The 20,742-nt window shown below is 47.7% G+C and overlaps 37 non-coding genes and 6 pseudogenes across 37 annotated transcripts; all 43 read right to left on the bottom strand.

Annotated features, from left to right (window-relative positions):
* Window positions 1-21: 21 nt before the first annotated feature.
* LOC123118686 (5S ribosomal RNA) lies at window positions 22-140 on the bottom strand. The gene has a single exon (XR_006458231.1). It is a non-coding gene; the product is annotated as a 5S ribosomal RNA (ribosomal RNA).
* A 367-nt stretch (window positions 141-507) lies between these two features.
* LOC123118730 (5S ribosomal RNA) lies at window positions 508-626 on the bottom strand. Its single transcript, XR_006458274.1, has one exon. It is a non-coding gene; the product is annotated as a 5S ribosomal RNA (ribosomal RNA).
* Window positions 627-806: 180 nt separating this feature from the next.
* Window positions 807-925, bottom strand: LOC123118704 (5S ribosomal RNA). The gene has a single exon (XR_006458249.1). It is a non-coding gene; the product is annotated as a 5S ribosomal RNA (ribosomal RNA).
* A 368-nt stretch (window positions 926-1,293) lies between these two features.
* On the bottom strand, window positions 1,294-1,412 carry LOC123118657 (5S ribosomal RNA). The gene has a single exon (XR_006458202.1). It is a non-coding gene; the product is annotated as a 5S ribosomal RNA (ribosomal RNA).
* A 180-nt stretch (window positions 1,413-1,592) lies between these two features.
* LOC123118706 (5S ribosomal RNA) lies at window positions 1,593-1,711 on the bottom strand. The gene has a single exon (XR_006458250.1). It is a non-coding gene; the product is annotated as a 5S ribosomal RNA (ribosomal RNA).
* A 367-nt stretch (window positions 1,712-2,078) lies between these two features.
* On the bottom strand, window positions 2,079-2,197 carry LOC123118430 (5S ribosomal RNA). Its single transcript, XR_006457972.1, has one exon. It is a non-coding gene; the product is annotated as a 5S ribosomal RNA (ribosomal RNA).
* A 321-nt stretch (window positions 2,198-2,518) lies between these two features.
* Window positions 2,519-2,652, bottom strand: LOC123118580 (uncharacterized; annotated as a pseudogene).
* Window positions 2,653-3,019: 367 nt separating this feature from the next.
* Window positions 3,020-3,138, bottom strand: LOC123118549 (5S ribosomal RNA). Its single transcript, XR_006458098.1, has one exon. It is a non-coding gene; the product is annotated as a 5S ribosomal RNA (ribosomal RNA).
* Window positions 3,139-3,504: 366 nt separating this feature from the next.
* Window positions 3,505-3,623, bottom strand: LOC123118636 (5S ribosomal RNA). Its single transcript, XR_006458183.1, has one exon. It is a non-coding gene; the product is annotated as a 5S ribosomal RNA (ribosomal RNA).
* A 321-nt stretch (window positions 3,624-3,944) lies between these two features.
* On the bottom strand, window positions 3,945-4,079 carry LOC123118709 (uncharacterized; annotated as a pseudogene).
* A 367-nt stretch (window positions 4,080-4,446) lies between these two features.
* LOC123118373 (5S ribosomal RNA) lies at window positions 4,447-4,565 on the bottom strand. Its single transcript, XR_006457916.1, has one exon. It is a non-coding gene; the product is annotated as a 5S ribosomal RNA (ribosomal RNA).
* A 367-nt stretch (window positions 4,566-4,932) lies between these two features.
* On the bottom strand, window positions 4,933-5,051 carry LOC123117932 (5S ribosomal RNA). The gene has a single exon (XR_006457563.1). It is a non-coding gene; the product is annotated as a 5S ribosomal RNA (ribosomal RNA).
* A 367-nt stretch (window positions 5,052-5,418) lies between these two features.
* LOC123118710 (5S ribosomal RNA) lies at window positions 5,419-5,532 on the bottom strand. The gene has a single exon (XR_006458253.1). It is a non-coding gene; the product is annotated as a 5S ribosomal RNA (ribosomal RNA).
* Window positions 5,533-5,853: 321 nt separating this feature from the next.
* LOC123118655 (uncharacterized) lies at window positions 5,854-5,987 on the bottom strand (annotated as a pseudogene).
* A 367-nt stretch (window positions 5,988-6,354) lies between these two features.
* On the bottom strand, window positions 6,355-6,473 carry LOC123118089 (5S ribosomal RNA). The gene has a single exon (XR_006457711.1). It is a non-coding gene; the product is annotated as a 5S ribosomal RNA (ribosomal RNA).
* A 367-nt stretch (window positions 6,474-6,840) lies between these two features.
* On the bottom strand, window positions 6,841-6,959 carry LOC123118361 (5S ribosomal RNA). The gene has a single exon (XR_006457904.1). It is a non-coding gene; the product is annotated as a 5S ribosomal RNA (ribosomal RNA).
* Window positions 6,960-7,280: 321 nt separating this feature from the next.
* On the bottom strand, window positions 7,281-7,414 carry LOC123118614 (uncharacterized; annotated as a pseudogene).
* A 367-nt stretch (window positions 7,415-7,781) lies between these two features.
* Window positions 7,782-7,900, bottom strand: LOC123118507 (5S ribosomal RNA). The gene has a single exon (XR_006458055.1). It is a non-coding gene; the product is annotated as a 5S ribosomal RNA (ribosomal RNA).
* Window positions 7,901-8,267: 367 nt separating this feature from the next.
* LOC123118575 (5S ribosomal RNA) lies at window positions 8,268-8,386 on the bottom strand. The gene has a single exon (XR_006458124.1). It is a non-coding gene; the product is annotated as a 5S ribosomal RNA (ribosomal RNA).
* A 367-nt stretch (window positions 8,387-8,753) lies between these two features.
* On the bottom strand, window positions 8,754-8,872 carry LOC123118473 (5S ribosomal RNA). The gene has a single exon (XR_006458014.1). It is a non-coding gene; the product is annotated as a 5S ribosomal RNA (ribosomal RNA).
* Window positions 8,873-9,239: 367 nt separating this feature from the next.
* LOC123118711 (5S ribosomal RNA) lies at window positions 9,240-9,358 on the bottom strand. The gene has a single exon (XR_006458254.1). It is a non-coding gene; the product is annotated as a 5S ribosomal RNA (ribosomal RNA).
* A 368-nt stretch (window positions 9,359-9,726) lies between these two features.
* On the bottom strand, window positions 9,727-9,845 carry LOC123118746 (5S ribosomal RNA). The gene has a single exon (XR_006458287.1). It is a non-coding gene; the product is annotated as a 5S ribosomal RNA (ribosomal RNA).
* A 321-nt stretch (window positions 9,846-10,166) lies between these two features.
* Window positions 10,167-10,300, bottom strand: LOC123118731 (uncharacterized; annotated as a pseudogene).
* A 367-nt stretch (window positions 10,301-10,667) lies between these two features.
* LOC123118592 (5S ribosomal RNA) lies at window positions 10,668-10,786 on the bottom strand. Its single transcript, XR_006458141.1, has one exon. It is a non-coding gene; the product is annotated as a 5S ribosomal RNA (ribosomal RNA).
* A 367-nt stretch (window positions 10,787-11,153) lies between these two features.
* On the bottom strand, window positions 11,154-11,272 carry LOC123118463 (5S ribosomal RNA). Its single transcript, XR_006458005.1, has one exon. It is a non-coding gene; the product is annotated as a 5S ribosomal RNA (ribosomal RNA).
* Window positions 11,273-11,639: 367 nt separating this feature from the next.
* LOC123118591 (5S ribosomal RNA) lies at window positions 11,640-11,758 on the bottom strand. Its single transcript, XR_006458140.1, has one exon. It is a non-coding gene; the product is annotated as a 5S ribosomal RNA (ribosomal RNA).
* Window positions 11,759-12,125: 367 nt separating this feature from the next.
* On the bottom strand, window positions 12,126-12,243 carry LOC123118693 (5S ribosomal RNA). Its single transcript, XR_006458238.1, has one exon. It is a non-coding gene; the product is annotated as a 5S ribosomal RNA (ribosomal RNA).
* A 366-nt stretch (window positions 12,244-12,609) lies between these two features.
* LOC123118540 (5S ribosomal RNA) lies at window positions 12,610-12,728 on the bottom strand. The gene has a single exon (XR_006458089.1). It is a non-coding gene; the product is annotated as a 5S ribosomal RNA (ribosomal RNA).
* A 367-nt stretch (window positions 12,729-13,095) lies between these two features.
* Window positions 13,096-13,214, bottom strand: LOC123118564 (5S ribosomal RNA). The gene has a single exon (XR_006458113.1). It is a non-coding gene; the product is annotated as a 5S ribosomal RNA (ribosomal RNA).
* A 367-nt stretch (window positions 13,215-13,581) lies between these two features.
* Window positions 13,582-13,700, bottom strand: LOC123118238 (5S ribosomal RNA). Its single transcript, XR_006457792.1, has one exon. It is a non-coding gene; the product is annotated as a 5S ribosomal RNA (ribosomal RNA).
* Window positions 13,701-14,065: 365 nt separating this feature from the next.
* LOC123118715 (5S ribosomal RNA) lies at window positions 14,066-14,184 on the bottom strand. The gene has a single exon (XR_006458258.1). It is a non-coding gene; the product is annotated as a 5S ribosomal RNA (ribosomal RNA).
* A 367-nt stretch (window positions 14,185-14,551) lies between these two features.
* Window positions 14,552-14,670, bottom strand: LOC123118447 (5S ribosomal RNA). The gene has a single exon (XR_006457988.1). It is a non-coding gene; the product is annotated as a 5S ribosomal RNA (ribosomal RNA).
* A 366-nt stretch (window positions 14,671-15,036) lies between these two features.
* LOC123118684 (5S ribosomal RNA) lies at window positions 15,037-15,155 on the bottom strand. The gene has a single exon (XR_006458229.1). It is a non-coding gene; the product is annotated as a 5S ribosomal RNA (ribosomal RNA).
* A 367-nt stretch (window positions 15,156-15,522) lies between these two features.
* Window positions 15,523-15,641, bottom strand: LOC123118697 (5S ribosomal RNA). Its single transcript, XR_006458242.1, has one exon. It is a non-coding gene; the product is annotated as a 5S ribosomal RNA (ribosomal RNA).
* Window positions 15,642-16,008: 367 nt separating this feature from the next.
* Window positions 16,009-16,127, bottom strand: LOC123118609 (5S ribosomal RNA). Its single transcript, XR_006458159.1, has one exon. It is a non-coding gene; the product is annotated as a 5S ribosomal RNA (ribosomal RNA).
* A 367-nt stretch (window positions 16,128-16,494) lies between these two features.
* LOC123118761 (uncharacterized) lies at window positions 16,495-16,623 on the bottom strand (annotated as a pseudogene).
* Window positions 16,624-16,990: 367 nt separating this feature from the next.
* Window positions 16,991-17,109, bottom strand: LOC123118397 (5S ribosomal RNA). Its single transcript, XR_006457940.1, has one exon. It is a non-coding gene; the product is annotated as a 5S ribosomal RNA (ribosomal RNA).
* Window positions 17,110-17,902: 793 nt separating this feature from the next.
* On the bottom strand, window positions 17,903-18,021 carry LOC123118273 (5S ribosomal RNA). The gene has a single exon (XR_006457824.1). It is a non-coding gene; the product is annotated as a 5S ribosomal RNA (ribosomal RNA).
* Window positions 18,022-18,388: 367 nt separating this feature from the next.
* Window positions 18,389-18,507, bottom strand: LOC123118464 (5S ribosomal RNA). The gene has a single exon (XR_006458006.1). It is a non-coding gene; the product is annotated as a 5S ribosomal RNA (ribosomal RNA).
* Window positions 18,508-18,874: 367 nt separating this feature from the next.
* LOC123118547 (5S ribosomal RNA) lies at window positions 18,875-18,993 on the bottom strand. Its single transcript, XR_006458096.1, has one exon. It is a non-coding gene; the product is annotated as a 5S ribosomal RNA (ribosomal RNA).
* Window positions 18,994-19,360: 367 nt separating this feature from the next.
* Window positions 19,361-19,479, bottom strand: LOC123118529 (5S ribosomal RNA). Its single transcript, XR_006458079.1, has one exon. It is a non-coding gene; the product is annotated as a 5S ribosomal RNA (ribosomal RNA).
* A 366-nt stretch (window positions 19,480-19,845) lies between these two features.
* LOC123118541 (5S ribosomal RNA) lies at window positions 19,846-19,964 on the bottom strand. The gene has a single exon (XR_006458090.1). It is a non-coding gene; the product is annotated as a 5S ribosomal RNA (ribosomal RNA).
* Window positions 19,965-20,331: 367 nt separating this feature from the next.
* On the bottom strand, window positions 20,332-20,450 carry LOC123118250 (5S ribosomal RNA). Its single transcript, XR_006457801.1, has one exon. It is a non-coding gene; the product is annotated as a 5S ribosomal RNA (ribosomal RNA).
* Between the last annotated feature and the right edge of the window lie 292 nt (window positions 20,451-20,742).

Genomic DNA, 20,742 nt, shown 5'->3' on the forward strand with positions numbered 1-20,742 from the left:
GCGCAAAAAATAATTAAAAAGGGAATGCAACATGAGGACTTCCCAGGAGGTCACCCATCCTAGTACTACTCTCGCCCAAGCATGCTTAACTTTAGAGTTCTGATGGGATCCGGTGCTTTAGTGCTGGTATGATCGCATCCGACATGTTTCCCCGTCTTCTTCCCTTATGCTTGCCACTCCCAGGTCCACTCCAAAGACAATTCTACATTATCACTACCATTACAACCGTTCCCTAACAATGGATAATGTCCTATACTACTTACTCTCCCGCTCAATCACGGAGACGAGTTTTCCACGGTTTCCACCCCTCCCTCCATACCGCAGTAGCACGAGTTTTTTCCACCCCTTTCAGAACGCGCTCTTCGCGCCACAAAGCCGCCCCAAGACACGCGAGCAATGAGCATCGAGCTTAAACATATCGCAAACGTCAAAAATAATATAACGGGATTAATATATATCGCGCACGTGCGATATGTTTGTCACAAGGAGCAAAAAATAATTAAAAAGGGAATGCAAAACAAGGACTTCCCAGGAGGTCATCCATCCTAGTACTACTCTCGCTCAAGCACGCTTAACTTCGAAGTTCTGATGGGATCCGGTGCTTTAGTGCTAGTATGATCGCATCCGACATGTTTCCCCGTCTTCGTCCCCTATGCTTGCCATTCCCAGGTCCGATCCAAAGACGATTCTACATTCTCACTACCATTACAACCGTTCCCTAACAATGGATAATGTCCTATACTACTTACTCTCCCGCTCAATCACGGGGATATGTTTGTCACAAGGCGCAAAAAATAATTAAAAAGGGAATGCAAAACAAGGACTTCCCAGGAGGTCATCCATCCTAGTACTACTCTCGCTCAAGCACGCTTAACTTCGAAGTTCTGATGGGATCCGGTGCTTTAGTGCTGGTATGATCGCATCCGACATGTTTCCCCGTCTTCGTCCCCTATGCTTGCCACTCCCAGGTCGGATCCAAAGACGATTCTACATTCTCACTACCATTACAACCGTTCCCTAATAATGGATAATGTCCTATACTACTTACTCTCCCGCTCAATCACGGGGATGAGTTTTCCACGGTTTCCACCCCTCCCTCCATACCGCAGCAGCACGAGTTTTTTCCACCCCTTTCAGAACGCGCTCTTCGCGCCACAAAAGCCGCCCCAAGACGCGCGTGCAATGAGCATCGATCTTAAACATATCGCAAACGTCAAAAATAATATAACGGGAATAATATATATCGCGCACGTGCGATATGTTTGTCACAAGGTGCAAAAAATAATTAAAAAGGGAATGCAACACAAGGACTTCCCAGGAGGTCATCCATCCTAGTACTACTCTCGCTCAAGCACGCTTAACTTCGAAGTTCTGATGGGATCCGGTGCTTTAGTGCTGGTATGATCGCATCCGACATGTTTCCCCGTCTTCGTCCCCTATGCTTGCCACTCCCAGGTCCGATCCAAAGACGATTCTACATTCTCACTACCATTACAACCGTTCCCTAACAATGGATAATGTCCTATACTACTTACTCTCCCGCTCAATCACGGGGATATGTTTGTCACAAGGCACAAAAAATAATTAAAAAGGGAATGCAAAACAAGGACTTCCCAGGAGGTCATCCATCCTAGTACTACTCTCGCTCAAGCACGCTTAACTTCGAAGTTCTGATGGGATCCGGTGCTTTAGTGCTGGTATGATCGCATCCGACATGTTTCCCCGTCTTCGTCCCCTATGCTTGCCACTCCCAGGTCCGATCCAAAGACGATTCTACATTCTCACTACCATTACAACCGTTCCCTAACAATGGATAATGTCCTATACTACTTACTCTCCCGCTCAATCACGGGGATGAGTTTTCCACGGTTTCCACCCCTCCCTCCATACCGCAGCAGCACGAGTTTTTTCCACCCCTTTCAGAACGCGCTCTTCGCGCCACAAAGCCGCCCCAAGACGCGCGTGCAATGAGCATCGATCTTAAACATATCGCAAACGTCAAAAATAATATAACGGGATTAATATATATCGCGCACGTGCGATATGTTTGTCACAAGGCGCAAAAAATAATTAAAAAGGGAATGCAACACGAGGACTTCCCAGGTGGTCACCCATCCTAGTACTACTCTCGCCCAAGCACGCTTAACTTTGGAGTTCTGATGGGATCCGGTGCTTTAATGCTGGTATGATCGCATCCGATATGTTTCCCCGTCTTCGTCCCTTATGCTTGCCACTCCCAGGTCCGCTCCAAAGACGATTCTACATTCTCACTACCATTACAACCGTTCCCTAACAATGGATAATGTCCTATACTACTTACTCTCCCGCTCAATCACGGAGACGAGTTTTCCATGGTTTCCACCCCTGCTTCCATAGCGCCACAAAGCCGCCCCAAGACGCGCGACCAATGAGCATCGAGCTTAAACATATCGCAAACGTCAAAAATAATATAACGGGATTAATATATATCGCGTACGTGCGATATGTTTGTCACAAGGTGCAAAAAATAATTAAAAAGGGAATGCAACACGAGGACTTCCCAGGAGGTCACCCATCCTAGTACTACTCTCGCCCAAGCACGCTTAACCCAAGCACGCTTAACTTCGGAGTTCTGATGGGATCCGGTGCTTTAGTGCTGGTATGATCGCATCCAACATGTTTCCCCGTCTTCGTCCCTTATGCTTGCCACTCCCAGGTCCGCTCCAAAGACGATTCTACATTCTCACTACCATTACAACCGTTCCCTAACAATGGATAATGTCCTATACTACTTACTCTCCCGCACAATCACAGAGACGAGTTTTCCACGGTTTCCACCCCTCCCTCCATACCGCAGCAGCACGAGTTTTTTCCACCCCTTTTAGAATGCGCTCTTCGCGCCACAAAGTCGCCCCAAGACGCGCGAGCAATGAGCATCGAGCTTAAACATATCGCAAACGTCAAAAATAATATAACAAGATTAATATATATCGCGCACGTGCGATATGTTTGTCATAAGGCGCAAAAAATAATTAAAAAGGGAATGCAACACAAGGACTTCCCAGGAGGTCACCCATCCTAGTACTACTCTCACCCAAGCACGCTTAACTTTGGAGTTCTAATGGGATCCGGTGCTTTAGTGCTGGTATGATCGCATCCAACATGTTTCCCCGTCTTCGTCCCTTATGCTTGCCACTCCCAGGTCCGCTCCAAAGACAATTCTACATTCTCACTACCATTACAACCGTTCCCTAACAATGGATAATGTCCTATACTACTTACTCTCCCGCTCAATCACGGAGACGAGTTTTCCACGGTTTCCACCCCTCCCTCCATACCGCAGTAGCACGAGTTTTTTTCACCCCTTTCAGAACGCGCTCTTCGCGCCACAAAGCCGCACCAAGACACACGAGCAATGAGCATCGAGCTTAAACATATCGCAAACGTCAAAAATAATATAAGGGATTAATATATATCGCGCACATGCGATTTGTTTGTCACAAGGCGCAAAAAATAATTAAAAAGAGAATACAACACGAGGACTTCCCAAGAGGTCACCCATCCTAGTACTACTCTCGCCCAAGCACGCTTAACTTCGGAGTTCTGATGGGATTCGGTGCCTTAGTGCTGGTATGATCGCATCCAAAATGTTTCCCCGTCTTCGTCCCTTATGCTTGCCACTCCCAGGTCCGATCCAAAGACGATTCTACATTCTCACTACCATTACAACCGTTCCCTAACAATGGATAATGTCCTATACTACTTACTCTCCCGCTCAATCACGGAGACGAGTTTTCCACGGTTTCCACCCCTCCTTCCATAGCGCCACAAAGCCGCCCCAAGACGCGCGACCAATGAGCATCGAGCTTAAACATATCGCAAACGTCAAAAATAATATAACGGGATTAATATATATCGCGTACGTGCGATATGTTTGTCACAAGGCGCAAAAAATAATTAAAAAGGGAATGCAACACGAGGACTTCCCAGGAGGTCACCCATCCTAGTACATAGTCTCGCCCAAGCACGCTTAACCCAAGCACGCTTAACTTCGGAGTTCTGATGGGATCCGGTGCTTTAGTGCTGGTATGATCGCATCCAACATGTTTCCCTGTCTTCGTCCCTTATGCTTGCCACTCCCAGGTCCGCTCCAAAGACGATTCTACATTCTCACTACCATTACAACCGTTCCCTAACAATGGATAATGTCCTATACTACTTACTCTCCCGCACAATCACAGAGACGAGTTTTCCACGGTTTCCACCCCTCCCTCCATACTGCAGCAACACGAGTTTTTTCCACCCCTTTCAGAATGCGCTCCTCGCGCCACAAAGTCGCCCCAAGACGCGCGAGCAATGAGCATCGAGCTCAAACATATTGCAAACGTCAAAAATAATATAACAAGATTAATATATATCGCGCACGTGCGATATGTTTGTCATAAGGCGCAAAAAATAATTAAAAAGGGAATGCAACACGAGGACTTCCTAGGAGGTCACCCATCCTAGTACTACTCTCGCCCAAGCACGCTTAACTTCGGAGTTCTAATGGGATCCGGTGCTTTAGTGCTGGTATGATCGCATCCGACATGTTTCCCCGTCTTCGTCCCTTATGCTTGCCACTCCCAGGTCCGCTCCAAAGACAATTCTACATTCTCACTACCATTACAACCGTTCCCTAACAATGGATAATGTCCTATACTACTTACTCTCCCGCTCAATCACGGAGACGAGTTTTCCACGGTTTCCACCCCTCCCTCCATACCGCAGTAGCACGAGTTTTTTCCACCCCTTTCAGAACGCGCTCTTCGCGCCACAAAGCCGCCCCAAGACACGCGAGCAATGAGCATCGAGCTTAAACATATCGCAAACGTCAAAAATAATATAACGGGATTAATATATATCGCGCACATGCGATATGTTTGTCACAAGGCGCAAAAAATAATTAAAAAGGGAATGCAACACGAGGACTTCCCAGGAGGTCACCCATCCTAGTACTACTCTCGCCCATGCACGCTTAACTTCGGAGTTCTGATGGGATCCGGTGCTTTAGTGCTGGTATGATCGCATCCGACATGTTTCCCCGTCTTCGTCCCTTATGCTTGCCACTCCCAGGTCCGATCCAAAGATGATTCTACATTCTCACTACCATTACAACCGTTCCCTAACAATGGATAATGTCCTATACTACTTACTCTCCCGCTCAATCACGGAGATGAGTTTTCCACGGTTTCCACCCCTCCCTCCATACCGCAGCAGCACGAGTTTTTTCCACCCCTTTCAGAACGCGCTCTTCGCGCCACAAAGCCGCCCCAAGACGCGCGAGCAATGAGCATCGAGCTTAAACATATCGCAAACGTCAAAAATAATATAACGGGATTAATATATATCGCGCACGTGCGATATGTTTGTCACAAGGCGCAAAAAATAATTAAAAAGGGAATGCAACACGAGGACTTCCCAGGAGGTCACCCATCAGTACTCTCGCCCAAGCACGCTTAACTTCGGAGTTCTGATGGGATCCGGTGCTTTAGTGCTGGTATGATCGCATCCGACATGTTTCCCCGTCTTCGTCCCTTATGCTTGCCACTCCCAGGTCCACTCCAAAGACGATTCTACATTCTCACTACCATTACAACCGTTCCCTAACAATGGATAATGTCCTATACTACTTACTCTCCCGCTCAATCACGGAGACGAGTTTTCCACGGTTTCCACCCCTCCTTCCATAGCACCACAAAGCCGCCCCAAGACGCGCGACCAATGAGCATCGAGCTTAAACATATCGCAAACGTCAAAAATAATATAACGGGATTAATATATATCGCGTACGTGTGATATGTTTGTCACAAGGCGCAAAAAATAATTAAAAAGGGAATGCAACACGAGGACTTCCCAGGAGGGCACCCATCCTAGTACTACTCTCGCCCAAGCACGCTTAACCCAAGCACGCTTAACTTCGGAGTTCTGATGGGATCCGGTGCTTTAGTGCTGGTATGATCGCATCCAACATGTTTCCCCGTCTTCGTCCCTTATGCTTGCCACTCCCAGGTCCGCTCCAAAGACGATTCTACATTCTCACTACCATTACAACCGTTCCCTAACAATGGATAATGTCCTATACTACTTACTCTCCCGCACAATCACAGAGACGAGTTTTCCACGGTTTCCACCCCTCCCTCCATACCGCCGCAGCACGAGTTTTTTCCACCCCTTTCAGAATGCGCTCTTCGCGCCACAAATTCGCCCCAAGACGCGCGAGCAATGAGCATCGAGCTTAAACATATCGCAAACGTCAAAAATAATATAACAAGATTAATATATATCGCGCACGTGCGATATGTTTGTCATAAGGCGCAAAAAATAATTAAAAAGGGAATGCAACACGAGGACTTCCCAGGAGGTCACCCATCCTAGTACTACTCGCGCCCAAGCACGCTTAACTTCGGAGTTCTAATGGGATCCGGTGCTTTAGTGCTGGTATGATCGCATCCAACATGTTTCCCCGTCTTCGTCCCTTATGCTTGCCACTCCCAGGTCCGCTCCAAAGACAATTCTACATTCTCACTACCATTACAACCGTTCCCTAACAATGGATAATGTCCTATACTACTTACTCTCCCGCTCAATCACGGAGACGTGTTTTCCACGGTTTCCACCCCTCCCTCCATCCCGCAGTAGCACGAGTTTTTTTCACCCCTTTCAGAACGCGCTCTTCGCGCCACAAAGCCGCCCCAAGACACGCGAGCAATGAGCATCGAGCTTAAACATATCGCAAACGTCAAAAATAATATAATGGGATTAATATATATCGCGCACATGCGATATGTTTGTCACAAGGCGCAAAAAATAATTAAAAAGGGAATACAACACGAGGACTTCCCAGGAGGTCACCCATCCTAGTACTACTCTCGCCCAAGCACGCTTAACTTCGGAGTTCTGATGGGATCCGGTGCTTTAGTGCTGGTATGATCGCATCCAACATGTTTCCCCGTCTTCGTCCCTTATGCTTGCCACTCCCAGGTCCGATCCAAAGACGATTCTACATTCTCACTACCATTACAACCATTCCCTAACAATGGATAATGTCCTATACTACTTACTCTCCCGCTCAATCACGGAGACGAGTTTTCCACGGTTTCCACCCCTCCTTCCATAGCGCCACAAAGCCGCCCCAAGACGCGCGACCAATGAGCATCGAGCTTAAACATATCGCAAACGTCAAAAATAATATAACGGGATTAATATATATCGCGTACGTGCGATATGTTTGTCACATGGCGCAAAAAATAATTAAAAAGGGAATGCAACACGAGGACTTCCCAGGAGGTCACCCATCGTAGTACTACTCTCGCCCAAGCACGCTTAACCCAAGCACGCTTAACTTCGGAGTTCTGATGGGATCCGGTGCTTTAGTGCTGGTATGATCGCATCCAACATGTTTCCCCGTCTTCGTCCCTTATGCTTGCCACTCCCAGGTCCGCTCCAAAGACGATTCTACATTCTCACTACCATTACAACTGTTCCCTAACAATGGATAATGTCCTATACTACTTAATCTCCCGCACAATCACAGAGACGAGTTTTCCACGGTTTCCACCCCTCCCTCCATATCGCAGCAGCACGAGTTTTTTCCACCCCTTTCAGAATGCGCTCTTCGCGCCACAAAGTCGCCCCAAGACGCGCGAGCAATGAGCATCGAGCTTAAACATATCGCAAACATCAAAAATAATATAACAAGATTAATATATATCGCGCACGTGCGATATGTTTGTCATAAGGCGCAAAAAATAATTAAAAAGGGAATGCAACACGAGGACTTCCCAGGAGGTCACCCATCCTAGTACTACTCTCGCCCAAGCACGCTTAACTTCGGAGTTTTGATGGGATCCGGTGCTTTAGTGCTAGTATGATCGCATCCGACATGTTTCCCCGTCTTCGTCCCTTATGCTTGCCACTCCCAGGTCCGCTCCAAAGACAATTATACATTCTCACTACCATTACAACCGTTCCCTAACAATGGATAATGTCCTATACTACTTACTCTCCCGCTCAATCACGGAGATGAGTTTTCCACGGTTTCCACCCCTCCCACCATACCGCAGTAGCACGAGTTTTTTCCACCCCTTTCAGAACGCGCTCTTTGCGCCACAAAGCCGCCCCAAGACACGCGAGCAATGAGCATCGAGCTTAAACATATCGCAAACGTCAAAAATAATATAACGGGATTAATATATATCGCGCACATGCGATATGTTTGTCACTAGGCGCAAAAAATAATTAAAAAGGGAATGCAACACGAGGACTTCCTAGGAGGTCACCCATCCTAGTATTACTCTCGCCCAAGCACGCTTAACTTCGAAGTTCTGATGGGATCCGGTGCTTTAGTGCTGGTATGATCGCATCCGACATGTTTCCCCGTCTTCGTCCCTTATGCTTGCCACTCCCAGGTCCGATCCAAAGACGATTCTACATTTTCACTACCATTACAACCGTTCCCTAACAATGGATAATGTCCTATACTACTTACTCTCCCGCTCAATCACGGAGATGAGTTTTCCACGGTTTCCACCCCTCCCTCCATACCGCAGCAACACGAGTTTTTTCCACCCCTTTCAGAACGCGCTCTTCGCGCCACAAAGCCGCCCCAAGACGCGCGAGCAATGAGCATCGAGCTTAAACATATCGCAAACGTCAAAAATAATATAACGGGATTAATATATATCGCGCACGTGCGATATGCTTGTCACAAGGCGCAAAAAATAATTAAAAAGGGAATGCAACACGAGGACTTCCCAGGAGGTCACCCATCCTAGTACTACGCTCGCCCAAGCACGCTTAACTTCGAAGTTCTGATGGGATCCGGTGCTTTAGTGCTGGTATGATCGCATCCGACATGTTTCCCCGTCTCCGTCCCTTATGCTTGCCACTCCCAGGTCCGCTCCAAAGACGATTCTACATTCTCACTACTATTACAACCGTTCCCTAACAATGGATAATGTCCTAAACTACTTACTCTCCCGCTCAATCACGGAGACGAGTTTTCCACGGTTTCCACCCCTCCCTTCATACCGCAGCAGCACGAGTTTTTTCCACCCCTTTCAGAACGCGCTCTTCGCGCCACAAAGCCGCCCCAAGACGCGCGAGCAATGAGCATAGAGCTTAAACATATCGCAAACGTCAAAAATAATATAACGGGATTAATATATATCGCGCACGTGTGATATGTTTGTCACAAGGCGCAAAAAATAATTAAAAAGGGAATGCAACAGGAGGACTTCCCAGGAGGTCACCCATCCTAGTACTACTCTTGCCCAAGCACGCTTAACTTCAAAGTTCTGATGGGATCCGGTGCTTTAGTGCTGGTATGATCGCATCCGACATGTTTCCCCGTCTTCGTCCCTTGTGCTTGCCACTCCCAGGTCCGCTCCAAAGACGATTCTACATTCTCACTACCATTACAACCGTTCCCTAACAATGGATAATGTCCTATACTACTTACTCTCCCGCTCAATCACGGAGACGAGTTTTCCACGGTTTCCACCCCTCCCTCCATACCACAGCAACACGAGTTTTTTTCCACCCCTTTCAGAATGCGCTCTTCGCACCACAAAGCCGCCCCAAGACGCGCGAGCAATGAGCATTGAGCTTAAACATATCGCAAACGTAGAAAATAATATAACGGGATTAATATATATCGTGCACGTGCGATATGTTTGTCACAAGGCGCAAAAAATAATTAAAAAGGGAATGCAACACGAGGAATTCCCAGGAGGTCACCCATCCTAGTACTACTCTCGCCCAAGCACGCTTAACTTCGGAGTTCTGATGGGATCCGGTGCTTTAGTGCTGGTATGATCGCATCCGACATGTTTCCCCGTCTTCGTCCCTTATGCTTGCCACTCCCAGGTCCGCTCCAAAGACGATTCTACATTGTCACTACCATTACAACCGTTCCCTAATAATGGATAATGTCCTATACTACTTACTCTCCCGCTCAATCACGGAGACGAGTTTTCCACAGTTTCCACCCCTCCTTCCATAGCGCCACAAAGCCGCCCCAAGACGCGCGACCAATGAGCATCGAGCTTAAACATATCGCAAACGTCAAAAATAATATAACGGGATTAATATATATCGCGCACGTGCGATATGTTTGTCACAAGGCGCAAAAAATAATTAAAAAGGGAATGCAACACGAGGACTTCCCAGGAGGTCACCCATCCTAGTACTACTCTCGCCCAAGCACGATTAACCCAAGCACGCTTAACTTCGGAGTTCTGATGGAATCCGGTGCTTTAGTGATGGTATGATCGCATCCAACATGTTTCCCCGTCTTCGTCCCTTATGCTTGCCATTCCCAGGTCCGCTCCAAAGACGATTTTACATTCTCACCGCCATTACAACCGTTCCCTAACAATGGATAATGTCCTATACTACTTACTCTCCCGCTCAATCACGGAGACGAGTTTTCCACGGTTTCCACCCCTCCCTCCATACCGCAGCAGCACGAGTTTTTTCCACCCCTTCCAGAACGCGCTCTTCGCGCCACAAAGTCGCCCCAAGACGCGCGAGCAATGAGCATCGAGCTTAAACATATCGCAAACGTCAAAAATAATATAACAGGATTAATATATATCGCGCACGTGCGATATGTTTGTCACAAGGCGCAAAAAATAATTAAAAAGGGAATGCAACACGAGGACTTCCCAGGAAGTCACCCATCCTAGTACTACTCTCGCCCAAGCACACTTAACTTTAGAGTTCTGATGGGATCCGGTGCTTTAGTGCTGGTATGATCGCATCCAACATGTTTCCATGTCTTCGTCCCTTATGCTTGCCACTCCCAGGTCCGATCCAAAGACGATTCTACATTCTCACTACCATTACAACCGTTCCCTAACAATGGATAATGTCCTATACTACTTACTCTCCCGCTCAATCACGGAGACGAGTTTTCCACGGTTTCCACCCCTCCCTCCATACCGCAGCAGCACGAGTTTTTTCCACCCCTTTCAGAATGCGCTCTTTGCGCCACAAAGCCGCCCCAAGACGCGCGAGCAATGAGCATCGAGCTTAAACATATCGCAAACGTCAAACATAATATAACGGGATTAATATATATCGCGCACGTGCGATATGTTTGTCACAAGGCACAAAAAATAATTAAAAAGGGAATGCAACACGAGGACTTCCCAGGAGGTCACCCATCCTAGTACTACTCTCGCCCAAGCACGCTTAACTTCGAAGTTCTGATGGGATCCGGTGCTTTAGTGCTAGTATGATCGCATCCAACATGTTTCCCCGTCTTCGTCCCTTATGCTTGCCACTCCCAGGTCCGCTCCAAAGACGATTCTACATTCTCACTACCATTACAACCGTTCCCTAACAATGGATAATGTCCTATACTACTTACTCTCCCACTCAATCACGGAGACGAGTTTTCCACGGTTTCCATCCCTCCCTCCATACCGCAGCAGCACGAGTTTTTTCCACCCCTTTCAGAACGCGCTCTTCGCGCCACAAAACCGCCCCAAGACGCGCGAGCAATGAGCATCGAGCTTAAACATATCGCAAACGTCAAAAATAATATAACGGGGTTAATATATATCGCGCACATGTGATATGTTTGCCACAAGGCGCAAAAAATAATTAAAAAGGGAATGCAACACGAGGACTTCCCAGGAGGTCACCCATCCTAGTACTACTCTCGCCCAAGCACGCTTAACTTCGGAGTTCTGATAGGATCTGGTGCTTTAGTGCTGGTATGATAGCATCCGACATGTTTCCCCATCTTCGTCCCTTATGCTTGCCACTCCCAGGTCCGCTCCAAAGACGATTCTACATTCTCACTACCATTACAACCGTTTCCTAATAATGGATAATGTCCTATACTACTTACTCTCCCGCTCAATCACGGAGACGAGTTTTCCACGATTTCCACCCCTCCCTCCATACCGCAGCAGCATGAGTTTTTTCCACCCCTTTCAGAACGCGCTCTTCGCGCCACAAAGCCGCCCCAAGACGCGCGAGCAATGAGCATCGAGCTTAAACATATCGCAAACGTCAAAAATAATATAACGGGATTAATATATATCGCGCACGTGCGATATGTTTGTCACAAGGCGCAAAAAATAAATAAAAAGGGAATGCAATCGAGGACTTCCCAGGAGGTCATCCATCCTAGTACTACTCTCGCCCAAGCACGCTTAACTTCGGAGTTCTGATGGGATCCGGTGCTTTAGTGCTGGTATGATCGCATCAACATGTTCCCCCGTCTTCGTCCCTTATGCTTGCCACTCCCAGGTCCGCTCCAAAGACGATTCTACATTCTCACTACCATTACAACCGTTCCCTAACAATGGATAATGTCCTATACTACTTACTCTCTCGCTCAATCACGGAGACGAGTTTTCCACGGTTTCCACCCCTCCCTCCATACCGCAGCAGCACGAGTTTTTTCCACCCCTTTCAGAACGCGCTCTTCGCGCCACAAAGCCGCCCCAAGACGCGCGAGCAATGAGCATCGAGCTTAAACATATCGCAAATGTCAAAAATAATATAACGGGATTAATATATATCGCGCACGTGCGATATGTTTGTCACAAGGCGCAAAAAATAATTAAAAAGGGAATGCAACACGAGGACTTCCCAGGAGGTCACCCATCCTAGTACTACACTCGCCCAAGCATGCTTAACTTCGAAGTTCTGATGGGATCCGGTGCTTTAGTGCTGGTATGATCGCATCCGACATGTTTCCCCGTCTTCGTCCCTTATGCTTGCCACTCCCAGGTCCGCTCCAAAGACGATTCTACATTCTCACTACCATTACAACCGTTCCCTAACAATGGATAATGTCCTATAATACTTACTCTCCCGCTCAATCACAGAGACGAGTTTTCCACGGTTTCCACCCCTCCCTCCATACCGCAGCAGCACGAGTTTTTTCCACCCCTTTCAGAACGCGCTCTTCGCGCCACAAAGCCGCCCCAAGACGCGCGAGCAATGAGCATCGAGCTTAAACATATCGCAAACGTCAAAAATAATATAACGGGATTAATATATATCGCGCACATGCGATATGTTTGTCACAAGGCGCAAAAAATAATTAAAAAGGGAATGCAACATGAGGACTTCCCAGGAGGTCACCCATCCTAGTACTACTCTCGCCCAAGCACGCTTAACTTCGAAGTTCTAATGGGATCCGGTGCTTTAGTGCTGGTATGATCGCATCCGACATGTTTCCCCGTCTTCGTCCCTTATGCTTGCCACTCCCAGGTCCGCTCCAAAGACGATTCTACATTCTCACTACCATTACAACCGTTCCCTAACAATGGATAATGTCCTATGCTACTTACTCTCCCGCTCAATCACGGAGACGAGTTTTCCACGATTTCGACCCCTCCCTCCATACCGCAGCAACACGAGTTTTTTCCACCCCTTTCAGAACGCGCTCTTCGCGCCACAAAGCCACCCCAAGACGCGCGAGCAATGAGCATCGAGCTTAAACATATCGCAAACGTCAAAAATAATATAACGGGATTAATATATATCGCGCACGTGCGATATGTTTGTCACAAGGCGCAAAAAATAATTAAAAAGGGAATGCAACACGAGGACTTCCCAGGAGGTCACCCATCCTAGTACTACTCTCGCCCAAGCACGCTTAACTTCGGAGTTCTGATGGGATCCGGTGCTTTAGTGCTGGTATGATCGCATCAACATGTTCCCCCGTCTTCGTCCCTTATGGTTGCCACTCCCAGGTCCGCTCCAAAGACGATTCTACATTCTACTACCATTACAACCGTTCCCTAACAATGGATAATGTCCTATACTACTTACTCTCCCGCTCAATCACGGAGACGAGTTTTCCACGGTTCCCACCCCTCCCTCCATACCGCAGCAACACGAGTTTTTTCCACCCCTTTCAGAACGCGCTCTTCGCACCACAAAGCCGCCCCAAGACGCGCGAGCAATGAGCATCGAGCTTAAACATATCGCAAACGTCAAAAATAATATAACGGGGTTAATATATATCGCGCACATGCGATATGTTTGTCAAAAGGCGCAAAAAATAATTAAAAAGGGAATGCAACATGAGGACTTCCCAGGAGGTCACCCATCCTAGTACTACTCTTGCCCAAGCACGCTTAACTTCAGAGTTCTGATGGGATTCGGTGCTTTAGTGCTGGTATGATCGCATCCGACATGTTTCCCCGTCTTCGTCCCTTATGCTTGCCACTCCCAGGTCCGCTCCAAAGACGATTCTACATTCTCACTACCATTACAACCGTTTCCTAATAATGGATAATGTCCTATACTACTTACTCTCCCGCTCAATCACGGAGACGAGTTTTCCACAATTTCCACCCCTCCCTCCATACCGCAGCAGCACGAGTTTTTTCCACCCCTTTCAGAACGCGCTCTTCGCGCCACAAAGCCGCCCCAAGACGCGCGAGCAATGAGCATCGAGCTTAAACATATCGCAAACGTCAAAAATAATATAACGGGATTAATATATATCGCGCACGTGCGATATGTTTGTCACAAGGCGCAAAAAATAATTAAAAAGGGAATGCAACTCGAGGACTTCCCAGGAGGTCACCCATCCTAGTACTACTCTCGCCCAAGCACGCTTAACTTCGGAGTTCTGATGGGATCCGGTGCTTTAGTGCTGGTATGATCGCATCAACATGTTTCCCCGTCTTCGTTCCTTATGCTTGCCACTCCCAGGTCCGCTCCAAAGACGATTCTACATTCTCACTACCATTACAACCGTTCCCTAACAATGGATAATGTCCTATACTACTTACTCTCCCGCTCAATCATGGAGACGAGTTTTCCACGGTTTCCACCCCTCCCTCCATACCGCAGCAGCACGAGTTTTTTCCACCCCTTTCAGAACGCGCTCTTCGCACCACAAAGCCGCCCCAAGATGCGTGAGCAATGAGCATCGAGCTTAAACATATCGCAAACGTCAAAAATAATATAACAGGATTAATATATATCGCGCACGTGCGATATGTTTGTCACAAGGCGCAAAAAATAATTAAAAAGGGAATGCAACACGAGGACTTCCCAGGAGGTCACCCATCCTAATACTACACTCGCCCAAGCACGCTTAACTTCAAAATTCTGATGGGATCCGGTGCTTTAGTGCTGGTATGATCGCATCCGACATGTTTCCCCGTCTTCGTCCCTTATGCTTGCCATTCCCAGGTCCGCTCCAAAGACGATTCTACATTCTCACTACCATTACAACCGTTCCCTAACAATGGATAATGTCCTATACTACTTACTCTCCCGCTCAATCACGGAGACGAGTTTTCCACGGTTTCCACCCCTCCCTCCATACCGCAGCAGCACGAGTTTTTTCCACCCCTTTCAGAACGCGCTCTTCGCACCACAAAGCCGCCCCAAGATGCGCGAGCAATGAGCATCGAGCTTAAACATATCGCAAACGTCAAAAATAATATAACAGGATTAATATATATCGCGCACGTGCGATATGTTTGTCACAAGGCGCAAAAAATAATTGAAAAGGGAATGCAACACGAGGACTTCCCAGGAGGTCACCCATCCTAGTACTACTCTCGCCCAAGCATGCTTAACTTCGTAGTTCTGATGGGATCCAGTGCTTTAGTGCTAGTATGATTGCATCCGACATGTTTCCCCGTCTTCGTCCCTTATGCTTGCCACTCCCAGGTCCGCTCCAAAGACAATTCTACATTCTCACTACCATTACAACCGTTCCCTAACAATTGATAATGTCCTATACTACTTACTCTCCCGCTCAATCACGGAGACGAGTTTTCCACGGTTTCCACCCCTCCCTCCATACCGCAGCAGCACGAGTTTTTTCCACCCCTTTCAGAACGCGCTCTTCGCGCCACAAAGCCGCCCCAAGACGCGCGAGCAATGAGTATCGAGCTTAAACATATCGCAAACGTCAAAAATAATATAACGGGATTAATATATATCGCGCACGTGCGATATGTTTGTCACAAGGCGCAAAAAATAATTAAAAAGGGAATGCAACACGAAGACTTCCCAGGAGGTCACCCATCCTAGTACTACTCTCGCCCAAGCACGCTTAACTTCAGAGTTCTGATGGGATCCGGTGCTTTAGTGCTGCTATGATCGCATCCAACATGTTTCCCTGTCTTCGTCCCTTATGCTTGCCACTCCCAGGTCCGCTCCAAAGACGATTCTACATTCTCACTACCATTACAACCGTTCCCTAACAATGGATAATGTCCTATACTACTTACTCTCCCGCTCAATCACGGAGACGAGTTTTCCACGGTTTCCACCCCTCCCTCCATACCGCAGCAGCACAAGTTTTTCCCACCTCTTTCAGAATGCGCTCTTCGCGCCACAAAGCCGCCGCAAGACGCGCGAGCAATGAGCATCGAGCTTAAACATATCGCAAACGTCAAACATAATATAATGGGATTAATATATATCGCGCACGTGCGATATGTTTGTCACAAGGCACAAAAAATAATTAAAAAGGGAATGCAACACGAGGACTTCCCAGGAGGTCACCCATCCTAGTACTACTCTTGCCCAAGCACGCTTAACTTCGAAGTTCTTCGAAGTTCTGATGGGATCCGATGCTTTAGTGCTAGTATGATCGCATCCAACATGTTTCCCCGTCTTCGTCCCTTATGCTTGCCACTCCCAGGTCTGCTCCAAAGACGATTCTACATTCTCACTACCATTACAACCGTTCCCTAACAATGGATAATGTCCTATACTACTTACTCTCCCGCTCAATCACGGAGACGAGTTTTCCACGGTTTCCACCCCTCCCTCCATACCGCAGCAGCACGAGTTTTTTCCACCCCTTTCAGAACGCGCTCTTCGCGCCACAAAGCCGCCCCAAGACGCGCGAGCAATGAGCATCGAGCTTAAACATATCGCAAACGTCAAAAATAATATAACGGGGTTAATATATATCGCGCACATGTGATATGTTTGTCACAAGGCGCAAAAAATAATTAAAAAGGGAATGCAACACGAGGACTTCCCAGGAGGTCACCCATCCTAGTACTACTCTCGCCCAAGCACGCTTAACTTCGGAGTTCTGATGGGATCCGGTGCTTTAGTGCTGGTATGATCGCATCCGACATGTTTCCCCGTCTTCGTCCCTTATGCTTGCCACTCCCAGGTCCGCTCCAAAGACGATTCTACATTCTCACTACCGTTACAACCGTTTCCTAATAATGGATAATGTCCTATACTACTTACTCTCCCGCTCAATCACGGAGATGAGTTTTCCACGATTTCCACCCCTCCCTCTATACCGCAGCAGCACGAGTTTTTTCCACCCCTTTCAGAACGCGCTCTTCGCGCCACAAAGCCGCCCCAAGACGCGCGAGCAATGAGCATCGAGCTTAAACATATCGCAAACGTCAAAAATAATATAACGGGATTAATATATATCGCGCACCTACGATATGTTTGTCACAAGGCGCAAAAAATAATTAAAAGGGGAATGCAACACGAGGATCTGATGGGATCCGGTGCTTTAGTGCTGGTATGATCGCATCCGACATGTTTCCCCGTCTTCGTCCCTTATGCTTGCCACTCCCAGGTCCACTCCAAAGATGATTCTACATTCTCACTACCATTACAACCGTTCCCTAAGAATGGATAATGTCCTATACTACTTACTCTCCCGCTCAATCACGGAGAGGAGTTTTCCACGGTTTCCACCCCTCCCTCCATACCGCAGCAGCACGAGTTTTTTCCACCCCTTTCAGAACGCGCTCTTCGCGCCACAAAGCCGCCCCAAGACGCGCGAGCAATGAGCATCGAGCTTAAACATATCGCAAACGTCAAAAATAATATAACGGGGTTAATATATATCGCGCACGTGCGATATGTTTGTCACAAGGCACAAAAAATAATTAAAAAGGGAATGCAACACGAGGACTTCCCAGGAGGTCACCCATCCTAGTACTACTCTCGCCCAAGCACGCTTAACTTCAGAGTTCTGATGGGATCCGGTGCTTTAGTGCTGGTATGATCGCATCCAACATGTTTCCCTGTCTTCGTCCCTTATGCTTGCCACTCCCAGGTCCGCTCCAAAGACGATTCTACATTCTCACTACCATTACAACCGTTCCCTAACAATGGATAATGTCCTATACTACTTACTCTCCCGCTCAATCACGGAGACGAGTTTTCCACGGTTTCCACCCCTCCCTCCATACCGCAGCAGCACAAGTTTTTTCCACCCCTTTCAGAAGGCGCTCTTCGCGCCACAAAGCCGCCCCAAGACGCGCGAGCAATGAGCATCGAGCTTAAACATATCGCAAACGTCAAACATAATATAACGGGATTAATATATATCGCGCACGTGCGATATGTTTGTCACAAGGCACAAAAAATAATTAAAAAGGGAATGCAACACGAGGACTTCCCAGGAGGTCACCCATCCTAGTACTACTCTCGCCCAAGCACGCTTAACTTCGAAGTTCTGATGGGATCCGGTGCTTTAGTGCTAGTATGATCGCATCCAACATGTCTCCCCGTCTTCGTCCCTTATGCTTGCCACTCCCAGGTCCGCTCCAAAGACGATTCTACATTCTCACTACCATTACAACCGTTCCCTAACAATGGATAATGTCCTATACTACTTACTCTCCCGCTCAATCACGGAGACGAGTTTTCCACGGTTTCCATCCCTCCCTCCATACCGCAGCAGCACGAGTTTTTTCCACCCCTTTCAGAACGCGCTCTTCGCGCCACAAAACCGCCCCAAGACGCGCGAGCAATGAGCATCGAGCTTAAACATATCGCAAACGTCAAAAATAATATAACGGGGTTAATATATATCGCGCACATGTGATATGTTTGTCACAAGGCGCAAAAAATAATTAAAAAGGGAATGCAACACGAGGACTTCCCAGGAGGTCACCCATCCTAGTACTACTCTCGCCCAAGCACACTTAACTTCGGAGTTCTGATAGGATCCGGTGCTTTAGTGCTGGTATGATAGCATCCGACATGTTTCCCCATCTTCGTCCCATATGCTTGCCACTCCTAGGTCCGCTCCAAAGACGATTCTACATTCTCACTACCATTACAACCGTTTCCTAATAATGGATAATTTCCTATACTACTTACTCTCCCGCTCAATCACGGAGACGAGTTTTCCACGATTTCCACCCCTCCCTCCATACCGCAGCAGCATGAGTTTTTTCCACCCCTTTCAGAACGCGCTCTTCGCGCCACAAAGCCGCCCCAAGACGCACGAGCAATGAGCATCGAGCTTAAACATATCGCAAACGTCAAAAATAATATAACAGGATTAATATATATCGCGCACGTGCGATATGTTTGTCACAAGGCGCAAAAAATAAATAAAAAGGGAATGCAACTCGAGGACTTCCCAGGAGGTCACCCATCCTAGTACTACTCTCGCCCAAGCACGCTTAACTTCGGAGTTCTCATGGGATCCGGTGCTTTAGTGCTGGTATGATCGCATCAACATGTTTCCCCGTCTTCGTCCCTTATGCTTGCCACTCCCAGGTCCGCTCCAAAGACGATTCTACATTCTCACTACCATTACAACCGTTCCCTAACAATGGATAATGTCCTATACTACTTACTCTCCCGCTCAATCACGGAGACGAGTTTTCCACGGTTTCCACCCCTCCCTCCATACCGCAGCAGCACGAGTTTTTTCCACCCCTTTCAGAACGCGCTCTTCGCGCCACAAAGCCGCCCCAAGACGCGCGAGCAATGAGCATCGAGCTTAAACATATCGCAAACGTCAAAAATAATATAACGGGATTAATATATATCGCGCACGTGCGATATGTTTGTCACAAGGCGCAAAAAATAATTAAAAAGGGAATGCAACACGAGGACTTCCCAGGAGGTCACCCATCCTAGTACTACACTCGCCCAAGCATGCTTAACTTCGAAGTTCTGATGGGATCCGGTGCTTTAGTGCTGGTATGATCGCATCCGACATGTTTCCCCGTCTTCGTCCCTTATGCTTGCCACTCCCAGGTCCGCTCCAAAGACGATTCTACATTCTCACTACCATTACAACCGTTCCCTAACAATGGATAATGTCCTATAATACTTACTCTCCCGCTCAATCACAGAGACGGGTTTTCCACGGTTTCCACCCCTCCCTCCATACCGCAGCAGCACGAGTTTTTTCCACCCCTTTCAGAACGCGCTCTTCGTGCCACAAAGCCGCCCCAAGACGCGCGAGCAATGAGCATCGAGCTTAAACATATCGCAAACGTCAAAAATAATATAACGGGATTAATATATATCGCGCACATGCGATATGTTTGTCACAAGGCGCAAAAAATAATTAAAAAGGGAATGCAACACGAGGACTTCCCAGGAGGTCACCCATCCTAGTACTACTCTCGCCCAAGCACGCTTAACTTCGGAGTTCTGATGGGATCCGGTGCTTTAGTGCTGGTATGATCGCATCAACATGTTTCCCTGTCTTCGTCCCTTATGCTTGCCACTCCCAGGTCCGCTCCAAAGACGATTCTACATTCTACTACCATTACAACCGTTCCCTAACAATGGATAATGTCCTATACTACTTACTCTCCCGCTCAATCACGGAGACGAGTTTTCCACGGTTTCCACCCCTCCCTCCATACCGCAGCAACACGAGTTTTTTCCACCCCTTTCAGAACGCGCTCTTCGCACCACAAAGCCGCCCCAAGACGCGCGAGCAATGAGCATCGAGCTTAAACATATCGCAAACGTCAAAAA

This window comes from Triticum aestivum, chromosome 5B (genome assembly GCF_018294505.1).
Source record: "Triticum aestivum cultivar Chinese Spring chromosome 5B, IWGSC CS RefSeq v2.1, whole genome shotgun sequence".
Classification (NCBI taxonomy): Eukaryota; Viridiplantae; Streptophyta; class Magnoliopsida; order Poales; family Poaceae; genus Triticum; species Triticum aestivum.